Source organism: Phoxinus phoxinus (assembly GCF_949152265.1).
Source record: "Phoxinus phoxinus genome assembly, chromosome: 5".
Lineage (NCBI taxonomy): Eukaryota > Metazoa > Chordata > Actinopteri > Cypriniformes > Leuciscidae > Phoxinus > Phoxinus phoxinus.
The window spans coordinates 25171329-25192328 of NC_136880.1; the positions used below are offsets into that span (position 1 = coordinate 25171329).

Consider the following 21000-nt stretch of genomic DNA (forward strand, 5'->3'; position numbering starts at 1 on the left):
CACACATTATATGATATATTTTATATATATTCTCAATTTTGTGTAGGCAAATAGCACATAAACAGCAAATCAAGAAAATAACATGTCATCCCATTTTGTTTGGCACAGCATCTGTGGTGGTCTGACAGGTTGTTTTCATTATGATTCAGGCCTTTCTCTTAATTTTGAATGAGTCATCAGCCCTGCAACAAGACGAAAGGCCAGTGTGGACCAGACCACAGCTCTAAGCCATCTCAGTGTGAAGACCACCCACATACAGTACACTCCAATCCCCTGGTGCAACAAAGGTCACTACAGATGAGTCAATTACTGAAAACTGAGAGCTTTATTATTATTATTTTTTAAAAAATAAATAAATGGTAATGAGTAGAAGAGCAAAGAAAAGCCAGCCGGCGAGATAAAGGCGGTTCAGAGTCGATTCTTTCTTTTGGGAGACAATGACTTTATTTAATAGGGACGCTTTCATGCAATCAGAAATGTGTTAAATGTTTGCACAATAAGGCACCATCTGTTCTATGTAAATTGATTAAGAGACAGGATGATACAAGTAGAATCACTAGGAGTTCGGCAGGTGGGAATTGTAGGATTAATTTTCAGGACTACACAAGGGCAAATTGCCGTGAGAGTTGAGGGCTCCAAACTCTGGAACCTGTTGCCAAATGAGTTTAAGGCAATACTTGAAATAAAGTCCTTTACATTGAAGGTAAAGCGGTGGTTTAAAATAAACCAGAACTGCACGCATAGTTAAATGTAATAATTTTAGAATGTAAAAGTGTAATGTAATGTGGAAGGTTTATATTTTTATTTTTAATTTTTTATGTTAGAGTTGAAAGCTCCATTCTAATATGTATAATTTAAGTAGGTTTTATTTAATGAGTAGTAGTTTTTATTTTATTTTTTGTTTCGTCTAGAAAAGCCTTTCTAGGGACCTGAGATGCAAATTAGCTTTCGCTACACTCTCTAAACACATAGGCTATTTTCCAGCTTTGACTGCATCATGTTTTTTTGTACTGTCCCTATACAAATAAACTTATTTATAAAAAAATAAAAAAATAAATAAAGAGAGAAATAGGCCTAAAAAAGGAAGTAGGCTAAACCACGATCATACTTAATGATAAAACCAACTGATCATTCACTTGGATATGCTATGCTATTGAACACAAATTTATTTTGAAAGTTAAAAGGAATACAAATCATTATAATACATTTTATTAAGTTCAAAGAAAGGATAGCAGGAGTTTTAGCAGATAGCAGAATTTATAGAGCTCCTTTTTATTTTTCATTAGCCTATACGAAATTCAATGTATACATTTATGGCATAATTAAAAAATCACAAATGTTTTCGTGTTGATACAGCACTTAGAAGAAAGAACAAAACAGAACCAAAGAAAAGAAAAGAAAAGAAAAGAAAAGAAAAGAAAAGAAAAGAAAAGAAAAAAAAATAGTGGAAAGAAGTTTCAGGGCATTTTTGTCATATATCCATTGAAGAGGTTTTACAATAGCTTTAAATCATTCTTCCATCCATAGAGCTCAAATCTGAAACATCAATCACACAATGAAATAGGCCATTATGGCTATATCAATACATCTTATAATGCTGACCAATTATGTTGTATCATTCTATAGTTTAAATGCCAATGACAAGAAACACATCAGCACTAAAATTGTGCTAATTTAGCGTGTAAACAGCAGACATGCTTGTCCTTGTTTATATGAGGGTCTCTCCTCCTCCCCCTGCCGCCCGCCGAGTCTCGGCTTCTCTTGGCTGTGTCCGCCAGAGGGCGCTCGGGCTCCGGTGTCAACACGCGCCATTCGATTGTGGAAAATGCCACCAGATGGCGGTTTAGGATTGCTGCTCTTCTGAAAGGCGCGGTTCCTTCTCCTGGTCCAATTTTCAATTAAAAAATCCATATTTAGCAAAACTTTTATCGAATTCCGAATAGCGGGAACGCCGACCTTTACGACCATGAGCACCCCAGGTGAGTTGTATGCGTTTTTGTGCCGTTAGTGGCGTGTGAAGTGTAGCGGGTCTGGAGATTAAAGATGGAGGACAGAGAGGCTGGTGGGGGATGGGCGGCTTCTCCTCTCCTCTCCTCTCACACTGACTGCATCTCCTCAGGCCAGATCCACACACCCGCAGCCGAGCTCTGGCTGCTCGTCTGCGGCTCTATGTGCACACACGGCTCGGTCATGAAGACACGGGCTTATTTTCTTAAGTGTAATTGAGCTCATATGTGTCTGCAGAGCTGTCTCTGGTTTGTCGCCGACAGAGAGCTGCACTCATTATATAATGATCAGTTTATGGCACTGATTGCTGCGGGCTTGAGTAGATGCTGGTTTGTTTCTCAAGTTTTTTTTTCTTTTCTTAGGATATATTGAAGGTCCCGCTATTTGATCTGTCAAAGCCAAGACATTATTACAGACTTGTCAACAGCAGGCTTAAAATGTAATCTGGTGTGCTTGAGTCATAATAATAAGATTAATCCCAGTGTAAGAGATGATGTGAGGAGAGAAGGACAGGTGTAATACTGTTGCTATAATAGAGGAATATAAGTGAGAGACTTTAGTGGGTAACTATTAAATGTGTGTGAGGGGGGAGGGGTTGAGTTTTCACCTTTGTTTTTTTCGTCTGTACTTTCTCAGACTGAAGGAAGATCACACACTAGTAGTGAAACTTCACAGTCAGCCCACACTCATCACCTGTGTTTTTACAGTTATTTCTCTGTTTGACTCGGGCAGGTTTTCAGCATGTTGGCAAGTGAGGAAAATTACTTCTAAATGATTTTAAAGGCCCTTTGGTAAATGTGTTGTGGCTCAAATGTATTATTTGGGAGCAGTTATTCTCAGTAAAGTTCAGCTTCATCTCAGAAACATCCCAAATCTCCTGTTCAACGTGTTTATGTTATGCATAGCAATTCCAAGATTTTTTTTTTTTTTTTTTTGCTGAGGCAAAGTTTATTGGCTTTTCCTAAAACTATTAAAATAGTTGCATTACTTCAAATAAATCCAAAATAATATATACATTTTAGATGAAAATTTCACAATAAAAAAACATAAGATATTAATTAGAAATGGTACCATGGGAACTAAATTGCAGTATTAAAGTTACTATAACTGAAATAAAATAAATAAAACTAAATATAACCTAAATAAAGATGTCAAAACTTCTAAAATAAAATGAAAGCTAGTTAAAAATATTAATAAATTCTATAATAGTATATATAATACTAAAATAACACTGGTTTGATGATGGAAAAAATATGGAAATTAATACAATCTTAAAAATCCACTGAAATTCACAGAAGTTATACAGATTTAATAATGAACAGAAAAGTTATTGAATAAATTTTTTTTTATTATTAATAAAATAATAATAATCATAAAACGTGTCTTGGAAAATGTTTTTTTCTTCTTTTGTTTCTTATGTTTAGCTTTAAAATATGATAATTTTTTCACATTTCATTAATACATATATATATATATATATATATATATATTTTATATATATATATATATATATATATATATATATATATATATATAAGGCTGAAATATTGTTGGTCGAAAGGTGTGGGAACCCTGAGTGTTATTCTTAAAGTACAAAGGATTGAAATGTAAGCCTATATTTAGCTTGAAAACCTCATTGTCTGGACAGCCAGACTGCTCTGGAAAGATTTTTGTCAGTTGGCTTTTTCTGGTTATAATTTCTGATCATTCTTATTATACAGTCCTTTTTTCTTTTCTTTTTTTACATTAAATCATGAATTTTATTCACTGGACTGCAATGTTAAGACCTTATGCTATGGCCTCTCTTTAGTATTCTTCAATGTCCATATTGTAATATTGCTGTAGTTTGCTGATTGCTGTAGTCAATAATTTGGAGTGTGTCCCACATAGCGTTGCACTTCGGGACACGCAGCGGTCAGGAAAACCACTCGCTGACTTTTTCTGTGATGTGCAAATAATTAAACCCTTTTTTTATGCAGAGTTACCCAAAGGAAATACGCACGAGCACATAGCACATCCTGTGGTTGAAAGTGTGGGCATTAAAAAACCATCTGGAGAAAACTGACTCCTGTTCAGTATGTGAAGTGTGTAGCGTTCCTGACTGACAAGAGACTTTTAAAACAAGCCAACCATGTACTTGCTTTCCTACTTTGCATCTACTTTTCCTAATGGATTGAAAGTATAAAATCCTGCAATGCAAAGCTGAAAGGTGTTGAGTACCCCGTTACGTTCAGTCAGTGATCTCAGGGCGCATCAATGAGAACAAGATCTGTGATGTAGTAGAAGCGTTTAACCGTGCCTCACCAAGTCCTTTAGCAGCCAAAACCTGTTCTCTGCCCAAATCTCCATTTGTTTACTCCTCACGTCACAACACTATCATTATGACATCTTCATTTTTAAGAGTAAGTTAAAAGGCATGTATGTACTTGTACAAGTCTTTTAATTGCAGTTGTGCTGGTTCAGAATGATCTGTTTGACGTCAACAGGGTTTACTTTAGTGTAATGCCGGACATGCAGAAAAAAAAAAAAAATTTGGGAAAAGGCCAACACTGCATGTATGTTATCTATTCTATATAAACCAGATGAATCTGACATTAGTGCATGTATATAAATCATGCTCTTACTGTTATGATATAAGTGGACATTTTGTGTTGTTTCCTATTTCTGATCTTTGCTCATTTATAATATAGGCCTACTAGTTTTGATACAAAATGAATAATGACATATTCCCTTACTTTTGGAGGGTTAAAATCTGTTTCAGCTTTTTTCAGCTTCAAAAAGTTTCAGCTTCTTTGCATCAGTACATGGCATTTTACCAGGTCCATGATAATATTGCCTTATCTTTGCTGAAGGAGTGCTGTACATCTGGCCTTTTATTCATGCCAAATGATAAACACAAAATTAGCTTTACCCAAGTTTATTTTGAATGGCTTTTGAGTTCATTCACTTGGCACGGTGCAGAAGATTGTTTGCCACAGTTAATCAAGTGTCTTTGTCAGGCCTGAGGCCAAAGACTGTCTAATGAAAAGGGTGAATGAATTGGAAGGTTCAGTCTGTTGATGCTAAAATCATATTAACATGTGAAAGAGGCTGTTTTTCCATGAAGTAGGCTACTATTTACTTTGATTTAGGCTACTTGTATACCCCTCTTACACACAGAGAGTGGATCCCAGAAAATTGCCATATAATTGCTAGAGTGCCTTCTGTGTGAATGCAAGCACATCCCGGGATGGGGACCTATGGGATCAGTCCCGGAGCGCGCCCTGTGTGAACAAAATGCAGGACCAATGCCGAAAAGGTTGTGTTGTAGTGATGACACTGAAGCAGAGATAGTTTGTCAGCTTAGTGGAACGGGACACAATGTGCTAGTTTATCATCATCGAATCAGAAAAAAAAATTCAAACACATGGTTTCTTGAGAGAGAAATCACAGATCATAAGCAAACTTAGACGCTGTAGAGACATGGTCTGAACGCACCATATACTGTAAAAAGATGGACGTCGCCCCTTCAATCTCCCCCATTGGTGAAAAGTGAAGCCACCCAACACCGTGTCCTAACCAGACGCGATGTGATAAGATCCAGCGACAAATAATGTGTCTGTCCAATCAACGCGACTGCGAGATGCGTACAAATCAATCAAAACCCACAGCCAATCAGAACAGCGTGTGGGCGGGCTCTCGCGGCAAGTGCACAGCACCAGAGAGTAATCTTGACGGCAATCGCAAGCAAATGGATAAGTAGGCCTAGGCTACATAATCAAATTCACAAATATTACACCATTTAAACCGTATTCAAATACACAGGCTACTGAGTTGCTACATAATCAAATTCACAAATATTACACCATTTAAACCGTATTCAAATACACAGGCTACTGAGTTACTAAAACAATCTTTGTTAAATAAATTATACATTTGTTTCTTTACAGTTTGAACGTTCTCGTTTCCATTTGTTTAATTTCAAGATCTGAGGTGAATTATCCATTGTTGCTTTTACAGCTACAAAGCTGGGTGCACTATATTCAAAGTCACATGACACGCTTTTGACATTAAATAAAGCACATAAACATTACCTGAGATTATCATTGCCACACTTTGTGTTTGTTGTTCCAGCGCGACGTCGCAGAAAAATAGAAACCGTTTCTGAAATCGTTGCAAAAACTCGAATTAACATGGAAAAGATCACTTTTATCACGTGTCGTGGCGCATGAAGTTAGGACACGGTGTAAGTCCTAATATGGGGCCTAATATATACGCAGTTTTGGGACCTGATTCTGTGCAGTAGTGAACGTGGGACCCGAGGCTGCGCAGTAGTGAGGGCGAAGTGCCTCATTCCCGCAGAAACGGGTACAAAGTTTACTGTGTGAAATAAACCTTTATGAACATAGAAATTAAAGATGAAGCTCCAATCTCATCCCGAAAATCCCCCAAAAAGTCAGTTGGTGCCTCAGTGACTACTTCGTTTAGAGAAGCTGTCAATCATGACATCACATTCCTGTTTTTATAACATCAAATAACTAAGACCAAACTTATTTAAATAAAACGAACACTTAAAACTTACACCAGTGTGATAAAAGCTACCTAAAATGACAGAAAATATTTTATTTGAAGTATAATTTGATTTAGTTTCCATCGCGTCCCATTAGACTACATGAAGAGGGCGGAGTTTATGACCTGTACTGGGACCACCTGGGGGCGATCGAGACACTTTGGCTTCATGTGTGTTTAAACAGAAATAGCGAAACTCAAAATCAAGTCAAATTTCTGCTGCTCTAATAATTCTGACATTTGTTTCCATAATTGAACTATCAATCTTGAATTCTAACATCGGCTCATGTGGTTGGACTGTCAAAAGATTTATAGGTGGGGTATGTAATTCTCTTTTTTGGCCATTTTTTCAAAATCACTTAAAATTCTATTCCTAACCCACTTACAGCCACTGAGTTAGAAGCACTGAAATAAAAATTAAGCAATTTAATCATCTGTGGAACGGGCAGGACTCGGAAAACTCCAGCCAATCATTTCCAAGACCACCTAGAATCATTGGACAGTAAGTGTGTCAATCAATCGGTCGTATCATCCCCCCACCCCCCTCCATGTCCATGTTCTTTGAATGGGTGGAGTCAAAGGAAAGAAGGTAGGACCATTTGAGTTGTGTATTTTCAAAATCTGCCAGCCGTTTTGCAAATCACATACCCCACCTTTAATACAAAAATGTATTCATTTCCAAAGTTAACAAATAAATATGCAACATAGTGAGGTCAACAATAGCATGCTACTGTTACTGCCATTTTTTTTTCAGAACTTTTATAAAATATCTCTCCTAATAAATACTTTTTACACTCTTTTTATTTTATCAATACTTTTAATAAGACCATCATATAACAAAAGATGAACACTGAATATTAGTTTTAATAAAGTTCAATACTGAGTCATGAAATTGGCCATAGTTGATGAACCACCCTCATATTGGCAGTATCTGTGCTCCTCCCGTCAGCCGGGGGTCTGTAGCAGATCTGTGAGATTACCAATTATATCACCTGACATCTTCAGTTTGTCAGCACACTGCTCCGATACGTCTACAGTGCAGATATGTGATTATCTTCCCTGCCGATGTTGCCCTCAAAACAGACGTGAATGGTCTTTTGTATTCCGTGAAAGAATGTGATTGAAGCTTGCTAATGTGCAGCAGTTCTGTGAGTAAAACGGCTCCATGCTGAGTCTCTTCTCCAGTCTCCATTTTGTGAGCGCCTGCAGCGGGGCGGCCATGACTGCTGCGGCAGTGACACCAACACAAAAGCACTCTGCCTGTCCCATTCAGCTGCATGTGACCAGTGCAGACTCACTACTGTGGGGATGAAAGTGCTTTTGTCGTTGTTTAGGTTGCTGTCTGTGAAGGATTTAATGGTATTGTCTTCTGGTGAAACACATTTGCTAGCCTCTAGTGAAGCTCCCAGTGGATCTGTCTCATCAGTTATTACTGCAGTTTCTCACACATTTAGCACCAGCTGCTGGTGTGTATGTGTGCGTGTAACCTTAGAGAATGCGAAATGTCTTTCTCAGTCTTCAGGACCTTCTCTTTTTCACAGTTAATATGTGTTTGGTGTCTCTGCTGAACAAACCCTCCAGAATAAAAGCAGGAAGTCAACGCAATGTCACGTCTCAAACTAAGCCACAGCTGCATTCACACAACCCACGTAGTAAAGTGAATTTACAAGAGTCAACAGTCTGCCTTTGTTTATCAGGTTTGATGTGCATTATTATGTATTTTATTAGTTGTAGCAGGGTTTGGTGCATGGTATCAGCAAAGGATATCTAGATCACTATATCATATTATGTATAGGCTTAAATGGTAAAACCATGCTGGATATTCACTACCACGGTCAAATTGTATTATGGTTAAGTAGCCTAGATTCACGTAAAAAAGTATACACGGTCACACTCCATAACAAAAATGCCATCATTTTATAACAAAAATTAGTTACCCACCTAATTAATTAAATACAATATAAACAGGCCAAACTTTATTCTTAGTACCAGTGGTTAGAAGATAACAGAAAAGTTGTGTGTAATTCAGGGGTTTTCAAACTTTGTACAACAGGCAAATTAAAAAACTTGAAAAATTATTTTATAATGATTTTACACAGATATTGGTAGGTAGGCTATATTAGTAAAATCTGTGGACTTCAGCAAATTAGCAATCTTTGTTATATTATTTGCAATTGGTGACAATTTGCATACCTGTAGCTCAAGAAGTTTTAAAGATATCTTTATATCCTTTTAAATTAATCTTTACAAACGTTTCTGTTGCAATAGAGAAATTGCAGAATTTCACTTGGGCCAATTGAAAAATTTCGATGTGACCAGTCACTAGAAAATGTTGAGTTGAGGTTAGACATTTTTTACAGTCCAGTAATGTAGCTTGTTTCCTTCTATGAAAATAATTGCATAGAACATGCATAACTCTAGGGCCTGGTTTCACAGACAATGCTTAATTAAGCCAGGTCTAATACCTTTAGGACATCTAAGTATATTTTACAAACGTGCTTTAGGAAAAACAATTATACTGGTGTGGAAGGTGCATCTTGAGACAAAACAATGGCACTGACATATATTTTAAGATATGTCAGTGCAAGTTGCTTTCAGTAAAAACAGCTCAAACCTGCATTTTAGTCTGAGACTATTCTTAAGCCTTGTCTGTAAAACCGGGGGTGAAAGTATTAAAGTTATCTTAAAGGTGGGGTATGTAATTCTCTTTTTTGGCCATTTTTTCAAAATCACTTAAAATCCTATTCCTAATCCACTTACAGCCACTGAGTTAGAAGCACTGAAATAAAAATTAAGCAATTTAATCATCTGTGGAGCAGGCAGGACTCAAAAAACACCAGCCAATCATTTCCAAGACCACCTAGAATCATTGGACAGTAAGTGTGTCAATCAATCGGTCGTACCATTGATTGGTCCATGTTCTTTGAATGGGTGGAGTCAAAGGAAAGAAGGTAGGACCATTTGAGTTGTGTATTTTCAAAATCTACCGGCCGTTTTGCAAATCACATACCCCACCTTTAATATCCTTTTATATTCTGGTTCCTAAATGTCCTTGCACAAATTTTTCGTATGTGTTTTTTCTAGTGCTGGGCAACGTGATTAATCACATCGAAAATAAAAGTTTGTGTAAATAATGTATGTGTATAATTATTTTGTATACGGTATATAAATACACACATATGCATGTATATATTTAAGAAATATTTGCCTGTATATATATTTATACTTAATTTATATTATATATGAATATAAATGTTTATATGTAAATAACACATAGTTGCCCAGCACTAGTTTTTTCGTATTCGTCATTTGGTGGCTCTGAATTGTTAAAACGCCTCTCAAAAGGCTTGCTAGATGTGAAAAATGCAGAAAATCGAACCCTATCCAAATTCTTTTTATGCCGTACGAAAGTTTCGGAAGCAGTGTGTAAACGTGATTGACACATGAGGTCGTATTTATTTTTTTCGGACTCGATGTGCAATGACCTAAAGAAATGTTTCATTTGGAATCTTCATTTTTAAGGCCCTTTTCAATCTCAGTGATATTGGGATGCCAATGCAGCTCCACATCCAAATTGTTGTATTTGACCGATTTTCAACGATTAAATGTTAACTATGGGTAATATATGGCCAGTGTAAAACATAAAATAAGATAACTCTGGATTCCCATTTAACTGGGGTTCAGAATTACCCAGGGTGAAGCCCTTAAATGTTTCAAAGTTTGTGGTATTATCACTGATTCCACCAAATATGCCCCTTAGCAGTGGACACTATACTCGATCTATGAATAATGCTTTGCATGTAATAACAATAGGAAATAAACGGAGCAATCCCAATAGGGTCCTCACATCATCGGTGCTCTGGCACTAACTACTTAAACAATCTTGGTTTATTGATGCGAATACAATGTGTGGTGAGATCAGACACACTTTATAGGAGGCATACAACTTTCTAAACATGTAGTTACGAGACTGCATATTTGAAATCTGGCTCAGAAGCTGTCACAAAAAATATATATACATTCTTCCAAATATCTCTGAAATTGAATAAAATAGAATCAAATGAAAAGACTACCGGTAAGTTAATGTGCCACAACTTGACCATTTCAGTGTAGTTTTGGCACTCAGACAGGTATGTTCTATCATATTGTTTTGATGAAAGGAAACGAGCTACATTTTTAGTTTCAACATTATTTATCCTTCAGACATTCCCCTTTAATTACAATAACAAGTATCAGCTGTATGCAGAGTGACCCACATTTGGTTTTTGACCATTGAAAATGGGTAATATTCAACAATTTGGACATAGAGCCGCATTGAGATGCCCAGATCTCTGGAATTGAACTAGGACAAGAAACATTTGCTATGAACCAGAATGTAAAATCATATTGAGATATCTTATATAACACTGAGTTACAAGCATGCAAACATTGGAAAGTTATTATGGTACTCAGACAGGTATGTTTTATGCATTTGTATTAAAAAAAGAAAGGTAAACATGAAAAATGTCATGTTTCAACATTATTTGTTCTTTCCTAAAAACTATCGTATGCATTGTGCAAAGTGACCCACATTTTGTTCTTGACCATTGATGTGTACAATTTATTCTCTTGAGCCCTATTGAGATTCTAATATCTCTGGGATTAAATCAGATCCTTCAAAATATAGATACCAAAAGAAAAGTTTAAGAACCAAAAAACAAAAACACAAGAAGTGCTTTTGCCCATTTTGGAACTACAACCATTAGCATATAATTCAACAAACATGGTTCAACATATTTTACAAATAGAATCACGTTGTCAAAATAAAATAAGGATGCTGAGACCCCCATTCATTCCCTTAAGTGCAAACATAAATGGAGGAAACTATTTATGTTTGTCTTTTTTAAAAATGCAAAAATTTGAGCAGAAATTCTGGGAAGTTTTCCGAAATTTGGTTGATTTGACACAGAATGACCCATGTTTGTACACTATTGTTGCTACTTTATCCTGCAGCAAGTCAGATTTCGAGAACCCATAGGACACCGAGCAGTTTCTCTGTGAGCTTTTCCCCCCTGCTGCTCTGTAGTGTTGTTTAGCAGACAGTGATGAAGGAAGATTATAGCGAGCCCAGCGTTCAGGGTTAATCCTCTAGACTTCCCATCAGTGGAGTAAGATCCCTTATGATTAAGGGCTTCTCACGTCCCCTGGGTCAGTCATCTGCTGTTTTAAGCACCTTCTCATTACTGTGCAGTATTGTGTGTGTGAGATTTAGATGTCACACAGAATTGCTGCGACAGACAGTGCTCCTTCATAGTTCCATAGTGCAGTTAAATACTTCAAAATGTGTGAACGTCATTGCATTAGACTTGAAACCAAGTGGCATCTGCAAACACATGATGGTAGATCTTTTTGAGCAAATTGCATTGCATTATTATGAAATTGTTCAAATGCACTTACATCCATGAAACTTTGTGTTGAACCAATAAGTCAATATTTCACACATTATCATTTTAGAATAGATGTAACTTTTTTGTTCTGAAAAATGTGTTTGTGCTACATTTCATTGATAAAAAATGGCTAAATATGAAAAAATGACAAGAATGTGTATCTATAAAAATTAAATGAATGCATTTTTTCTATTGTGGCCATTTTGGGGACTGGCACTGTATGAATATATTTGCCTGTAATATCTAGTCAGACTGACATATTGTGTATGGTTATTATAATAGTTAGGTACAATAAGATAATATCATTCACTGACTGAAATAAAATTGAGAAAAAACGATAAAAATATCTCAATACTAAAATAACACTGATATTGAGCAAGCAGGCTATTTCAACTCTAGCTGGTTCCTATTTTCGTCCTTAGCTTTTCTGTTTCTGTCGGTCTGTGTGTGTGCTTAAGATTGCAATTCTTAAAAAGTCTCTCTGCTCAGCCATCATCCCCTCACCTGACATTCCTCTCCCGCAGGTGAATGGCCTCTTTGTAGCGTACGTCTCAGAGCCGCGGTCGTGTGACGAAGGCTTGTCTCAACAAAGCCCTTTTGTTAACACTGACCGCACTCGGGTTATGTGCAGACTAAGGCGTTTACTTAATCATGTTCCGTATGCTCTGTATGCTCTGGGCTCTTTCCTACGGACCAGACGGGGTCTTGAAATATGTGTGATTTAAGGAGAGCAGATGGAATTACGGACTGTGGTGAACAAATCAACAGTGAGCTCAAGCTGCTGCCTTACACAGATCCGGTTTCATTGTTGTGTTTTGTCATGTAATGTAGTTCTCCTGCTCTGCAAGGCAGAAGTCTCCACTTATCCAGTCAAACGGATCATAAGTTTGGACGAAAATACTGTTGCTTTTTGCAACCGCACCTTTTTACGTGTATAACCTCGATATCATGCACTGTCATTATCTTGTTTTTCTCCCTCTGCAGGACAGATGGGAATTTTAGCAATCATGAAAATGAGTGTAATTTCTGTGCCACTGACAAACAGCATTGCAAATCATCTGTTTTAGTATATATTTTTTGAAATGCCCATATTAGCCTTCATTTAATTTTCATTATTATGTCTGGTAATGGTGGACCAACAATCTGCAAGAGAGTCTTTCATGTAGTTTATGTATGTCACAGATGAGGAAAACTAAAAAGCCTTAATGTGTGATCGTACAGCTTTGAAGAAATCCTCATTTCTCGTCAGACTTCTGTTTCTGTAATCTAGAATGTCATTTCACCCTCTTATTCTGCCCTCTGTCACATTAAGAGGCGATCAGTTTAGGCTGTTCACCAGTCTCCCATCAGCCTCCATTGATTTACTCTTAATAGGGTTTCTGCCCTTGACCGAATGGAGGGAGTCATTCAGCTAATGCCTTCACATTTTGAACGTGGCTGTGATGTCTAGATTTTAAAGTGCCTGCTAAAGCATTTGTTCTTTCGTGAAAAATTTATATTTATTAAAGTTAACATGAAACCCCATTTTACTGTATGTAACTGTTGTGAATGAATGCTGTGTAAATGTATTCTTCCATTTCAACTGTATTATCAATTTTCATTAAAGATCACAAAAATGACGGCAACCAAAAAGGAAAGTAATTATTTTCTTGGCTTTAAAGGCATATATATGGTTAAGTTGTTAAACAACACACATTTCAAGGGAAAATCAATGAATTGGTAAATATGGTAAATATATAAAATTCTGTCCGAAACCGAAAATTCTGGATGCTCTTGGTCCAAAACCGAAAATCCTTTAATAAAATTATTTATTTATTATTTTAAATTAGCTTATTTTTGTATTGTATTAATATTAGAAATTTTAAAAAAAATCTTAATGATACTGAATTAAAAAAATACAAGCCAATATATAATGCCTTGTATTACAAGCCAGTTACAAGCATAGATAAATAGTGTAACAAAGTTACAAATAAAGTAAGGTCTACTGTAGTGTATTTAGGTTCAGAAATGTAAAATAACTGTTCACTGAAAAAATTAAATAGATTAGTCTTTGTTAACTTTGTTTTGTTGTTTGATTAACATGAATGACTTGGCAGCAGGTATTTATAGGCTGCTGTCACTTTAAGACCGAATGCACGGATCTAATATAATGATACACATCCGATTTCTTTACGTTCACTTAAGACATAACCGACTGTTTACGAGAATACTTGCAGAGACTGATGTTTTGACATTATTATTATTGTGTAGCCTATGTGTCCGTTCAAGCGCAATGAGAATCAAGAGGAATCAACTCTGATTTCAATCTGAAACTTGCATCTCTGTGTGTGTGTGCGCCCTTCAAGTGTGTGCAGCTATGTTGTGATAACAGCGTGCGAGTACCAAATGGATGGTGAAATGTATACAAATGCTATAGCAAATATTTCGCAAATCGCATGCTTGCAGAACCGTGGGGTCAACTACGATCCGTTTAACCCCTACCAATGTTGAGTCACACAGCTCAGTGATAACAGCTATAGTAATAGTGTAGGCGCTGAACACTGAGGGGCATTTTCGACTCGCAGAATTTTCTGCGGTCAAAATTTCGGTGCATCCCTTAATATTATAAACAATAAAATCTCACAGTGATTAAACCTACAAACCTAATGGACCCTTAGTTTGCACAATTCCAGGTTTATCAGAAGCGGTCATAGTTGTGTAAACGTCTATAGTGGTGAACGGGAGATGCCAGCAAATTTAATTTTTGTATTCCCATTTGCTTCAATGGCAAAATAAAAAATCCATTGCATTTCCATTACTCTAAAAGAGGGAAAATATCGAGAGATTGATTACAGCAGTCAGAGAAGAGAGAATGATGTTCGTCCCTCAGCCGTTAAATTTGAAACACCCTCACAGCAACGTTTATTAGTCTTCGTAATTAACTGCCAAGGTAATATTAAAGTATAGTATTATAAATGTATACTACATTTAAAAAAACATTTTTTTTTTTTAAAACTTGATTTGCAAGGTTGATAACTGAAACGTGTCATCACAGTCTGAAAAGGTTTTTTGGGGCACATGTCACAGCAAGTCCTCCACCCTGTTCTAGCTCTGCTGATGTACTGATGGGCTTCATCTTTTTGGGCTTGATGTTTTTATTGCAGTGCATTCCGGCTACATCTGACAAGTAGGCCTACAGCTTCTTGATAATTTAACAGCTGTCTGATACTGCACAAAAAGCTGCTCAATAAATCAAGCAATACATTAATAGGTAAATATGTTGTCTTTTCTAACTGTATAATATAAACATGTGCAGGTCTCGATATATAGATTTTTTACTATTTTACTAATTTTATTATAACAATTCAAGTGAACATTTTCAAAATGTCTTTTATGTCCCCATTTGTTCTTTAATTGCATCAGGATTGAAACTGCATGAACTTCACAAGTTTGTGTCAAACCTGAAGATCATGTTTTTCAGCAGATGATCCGAGCAGCATCTTGTGTCTCAAGGGAAGCGGGACCGTCTGTACAGTCACATCATCAGTGTCACAGTTTTAGGGATGCATGATAGTGGATTTTTGCCGTTATCTGATATTTTTCAACTCATTTTGGCCGATGCCGATACCATTATTTTTTTTCCTCTCTCCTGCGCAGGAATTCTAAATGAATTATTTTTCATTTCAGTTAGTATTGATCGAAAACTTATTTTTTAGAAACTGATGCAGTTGAAACCTAAACATTTTATTTGTGTATTTGACATGTGAAGCGCGGGGTGCCATGACTTTAGTTGAAGAATGGCGCCTTTAGCTTAGACTAAAATTATTTTAGAGCTCTTTGGATTCAGATTATTTTCATCATCTGTTTAAAAAGAATAAATACAGATTTAATCAGATTTAATCAGACTCAATTACTGCTTGCTTTATTCAGAAACAGAAGTAACTTAAAGTCGACATGAAATCAAAATTGACCCCATTTACTTTGTTAGCGCATATTACTTGTGGTGAACAATTCATCTGTGCAAGTTAATACACAGAAAAAAAATAGTTTGCCGTGGTAATCTTAAATCAAAATCTGAGAAGTTACTTCCGGTCTGGAATGGCGGTCCTTTTGTGATGACGTCAGTTTTGACCTGACCTAGGACCTGGGGGAGGCTGCTGCTGCAGAGACACTGCTTGCACTAGTGACTGTTGATGGGTGTATAATAGATATCATATAATAAAGGCTAGATGTCTTGTCCGCGCTGCTGGCCAATGGAGGTCGACGTTTGCACACGGCGGCCATCTTGCCACAGGAGGCTCGCTCACTCGTAACATTGTGTTTTAATGGTGCATGTACTTTTAAATAACCATAACTTGCTCAATTTTCTACCGATTTTTAAACGGTTTGGTTTGTTATAAATGTCAGAGATGTAGTTATGACACTGCATACATATGAATAATATGTTCAAGCATCCAGAATTATAGCCAAGTTAATAACGTTAGAAACCAAACCGTTTGTAAATCCGTCAAGATTTCAGCGAGATAAGAGTATTTGTGTTCGTGCTGATCCCTCACCTTACATCAGGTACCACAGAGCTCGCCAAAAAGTGTGACAAGATGGCCACCGGTGATGCCGTTCGCCTTAAGACATCTAGCCTTATATGAATATCTATGGATGTATCGCCCCTCTTAAGGAAAGTGTTCACTCGATAGACATATTTGCAAGCCTCTGGACTATTTTGGGCATTCAAGACTAAGTCCTATCCATTTGAATAGGGATATCCTTAAATCTCAAAAACTGCTTACAGAACTCACAATAGAATAACATATTTTAAATTAGCAACAAAATCTGACATGAACCTCCCCATAAATGTTGTTACTATGCTCAAATTAAAAGCTTATTTTTGAGGCTAGATCCACCAGTATGCATGCCGTCGTCTGACTGTTTTTATAGCAACCGGAGCTTCTAACAGCAGCTGCAGCGATTCAACGACTTTATCAATCAGTGATTGGCCCTTTTATTTTGAAGGCGGGACTTAATCCGCCATGTTAGGCGTTGCGCTTTTTCCCATTTATAAATAATATGAATACACTTTCTTTGTACCAATATCTAAAGTCTTTGGTATCACACACATGATGCGCTCGGTACGATGATTACATTTTAAGCCTTTATCGGCTGATTCCGACGTTGTTCAAATAATCTTGTGCATCCCTACACATTTTATTTGACTAGTGACCTAGAAATTGTGCAGAATTGTAAATGCCTTTTTCATTTTAGCTCTTTTTTAAATATATTTTTTTATGCATTTTGCAAAATTCTTAAACTGTTTATCCCAGATTTGTAAGTGCTGTATAGTGTTACCACATTAACTGGTTTGCTGTGTTCTTTTGAAACTGGGTTAGGTGTTAGGCCAGTCTTCTTATGCAGTGCAGCCTTGATGTACAGCTGTATAATGTATACATTTCATGGATTCACTGTGAAAAGCCCTAGAACTCGCGTCCTTGTGCGATCCACCTCCTCAAATACTGTAGTGAGAGTGTTTGGCCGGCGTGACTGAATGAACTTCTCTCTCTGGTGCATCACATTACATTTAAGTTGACTGTAAGTGGATGTTATTTAATTAAATAAAAAACGCCTCCTTGTGTAATCTTAAAGTAATTCTTCCTGAATCTGTCGATATTTGTGAAAGCACACATAGTCTCTCACATGTGTGTGTGCGTGCGTGCGTGCCTCCGTGTCTGCGTGTGTGTGGTTTAGTAGTAGTAGTTGCCAGGGATGTGAACGTGCTCCACGCATGCGCGTGTTGCTTTTACTGTAAAACACTTAACATGCATGACATGTATTCCAGAAGGCAGGCATTACCATGGCAACCCTTGTAGGTCATAAGCTGCAGGTTTGATTTGATTGGCTGAATGAAGCAAGCGCACACAGGAGAGATCAGTCAGTGGCAAGGACTGTTTATCTACAGGATGTCCTTTTGGATCTACTACCAATCTGATTTCTTTCTCCAGCTATTTTATTTTGAGAAGCAATAACAATTGTTCTGGCTTTCCGTATTAAAACATGCTCCAAGTTTCATATTTGTTTTGAGAATTGGGATTGGCTTTGATGTGTCTGAACTTCAGTACTGGATGCTGTTTTAGTTTGTGTGTTTGTGTAAAGTCAGATTTGTGTAAAGTCAGATTTTTCATATATGTGTGTTACTTGTAGTTTTCACCCTAATCACAATAGGGGTGGGTGCCATGACCAATATGGTATAACACGGTATGATGAGTCATTTATTTCGCAGTAACGGTATATGACATTATCACAGTTTGTTTGTTTTTGTTTATTTATTTAATTTATGATAATCCAGGTACTTTCTTTTTATGTTTAGATTATTCATGACATAGCCTATTTAAATGAATACTTTTATTCAGAAATATGCATAAATGTGTACGTTATTTTACATAGTCACAAAAGATTTCTCTTACAAATGAATGTTTTCTAAACACACAGAGCATGTTTTCAACATTTATAATAATGATGAGAAATGTTTCTTGGGCCCCAGATCAGCGTATTAGAATGATTTTTGAAGGACTGGCGTAATGATGCTGAAAATTAAACTTTGCATCACACAGGATTTTTTTTTTTTTTGAAAACTGTTTTTTGTAATAATTGTAATTGTAATAATATTATACAACATTACTGGTTTGCTGTATTGTTGATCAAATAACTGTAGCCTTGGTGAGCTTCTTTCAAAAACATACAAAAAAAATCGTATTTCAATAAAAAAATTGTTTTAATCAATATAATACATTATAATACACGATGTACATTACCAGCAGACTCTGTTGCAGATGTGCCTTTGACACTGCATGCTTGTTTTCTTTTTGCATGCAAGGACAACTCAATAGAAACTTAGACTTCACATTTAATATTGTACAACCTGGGTAAAATATGATTTCATTTGTGCTGTAGATTCAGCAGTGGTGGCCTAGAACACTGGTGGAGAAAACACTGTAATTATTGAGTTATTAAAGGGTTAGTTCACCCAAAAATTAAAATAATGCCATTAATGACTCACCCTCATGTCGTTCTAAGCCCGTAAGACCTCCGTTCATCTTCGGAACACAGTTTAAGATATTTTAGATTTAGTCCGAGAGCTTTCTGTCTCTCCATTGAAGCTGTATATACAGTATACTGTCCATGTCCAGAAAGGTAATAAAAACATCATCACAGTAGTCCATGTGACATCAGTGGGTTAGTTAGAAGTTTTTGAAGCATCGAAAATACTTTTTGGTCCAAAAATAACACAAAATAAGACTTTATTCAGCATTGTATTCCCTCCCTCCCGCTTAGAACGACATGAGGGTGAGTCATTAATGACATTATTTTCATTTTTGGGTGAACTAACCCTTTAATAAAAGACAGTTAAGCTAGTATTATAAAATGAATAGTGTGTCAGACACCGTACATTTGAACAATTAATGCAGCAAGTATGATCTTGATTTATTGGCAACTGTAAACTAACCTCTTGCAATGTGCCAAACACCCCTCATTCATAAAAGTGTTTGGTGTCTTGTAGGATTTTGTTAAATACAATTGAATAAAAGAAGTCATGAACAATGTCTCCTCTTGATGAAAAACTTGTCTTTTGTAATTCAGCGGATAAATCTGACACGAGCATCAGTGGCGCCTCCAGAAATTTTTCATAGGGGTGGCCAGATGGGGCCACTTAAAATCTTGGGGTGGCACACCAAAAATAAACTATAATTTCAGAATTGTATTCTACTGTTGTAGTAACCCATACGGAAATGTAATATATGACATATCCTTATATCGCTAGTGACGCCGTCATATATGTTAAATATAAGACAATATATTGCTATCACATATACATATCTCTACATATATGTTGATATAGGTTTTTAACATATATAAATTTGCCATATTAAATGAGTATATTGACATATATTAATATGATGTATATGATTATTATTTATATAATACTGTATGTTTTGACCATATATGTCACCGATATGTTTAATTTATATATGCCAAACTATTTACTATTTATTTCAAGTCTACAGATCAAGTCTACATATGCACATTTCATTTCAATTTCTATCTCATTATCCACATTTCATTACAATTTCTATCTCATTTTCGAATCTTTTATAAATAAAATGTATTATTTATTATTATTTTACCTCTTCTTGACCAGCTCATAAAAACAAAACAAATACTACACAAATTCTATTTGAAAACTGATAATTATATATGTGACATGTATGTAAAAAAACACTATTATACATACATCAAATATATGGGCTGGTTTTATGTCAATTGTTCCATTTTCTAATAGGTTTTATATATGGGCATATATATGGGTATATATATTTTATATATGTGGATATATTTCATATATGTATATTTCATATACCTTTCATATAGTTCATATATTACATTTCCGTATGGGTAAACCGGCCTGAAGAAAACTATCAGAAAGACTTAAGGAAACTCCTACTGATATACTTTGGTTTATTGTGTTATATTTATCGGACAGTGCATCACGTTGCATGAATTTCTTAAATGAAATAAACAGAGTTCACAATAATAATACTTAGGTTAATAATAATACACACACTCCATTTCATCATTGCAAATAACACATAGCCTATGACTGGACTGACAAAACTAGGAACTAAAAGACACATGAAGTAAACTTATGTGTAGTTTATAAAGTCCAACCTTGCACTTGAAAACAATCTAAACTCTGTTTTTATGACGCAGCTCTTATTGATGCGACTACTTACCAGCACGAGAGATGTGACTCTGCTGGTGGTGACGTAGCTCCGCCCGCAATATCACGCACACAAATGCGAGTGATGCAACAGCCAATGTCGAGTTTTCCCAATTAATGCATGAATTTAACAGCATTATTTTAACTCTGTTACACATATACATGCACCAGCTAACGACGTTAGCTAGGTAACTCTTGTCAAAACATGTCAAAGACGCATCAAAAAGCTGTTGTAACAGTATACTGTAACCATTTGGCACTTAAAAAGCACGT

At 36.1% G+C, this 21000-nt stretch overlaps 1 protein-coding gene across 2 annotated transcripts in view; it reads left to right on the forward strand.

Moving 5' to 3' along the window:
- The first annotated feature begins 1787 nt into the window (after window positions 1-1787).
- stag1a (STAG1 cohesin complex component a) overlaps window positions 1788-21000 on the forward strand; it is a 48359-nt gene continuing 29146 nt past the window's right edge. For both annotated transcript variants that reach the window (XR_013797549.1, XM_079612383.1), the window contains exon 1: window positions 1788-1979. The gene's annotated coding sequence lies outside the window, so the exon portion shown is untranslated. The remainder of the gene's footprint in view (window positions 1980-21000) is intronic.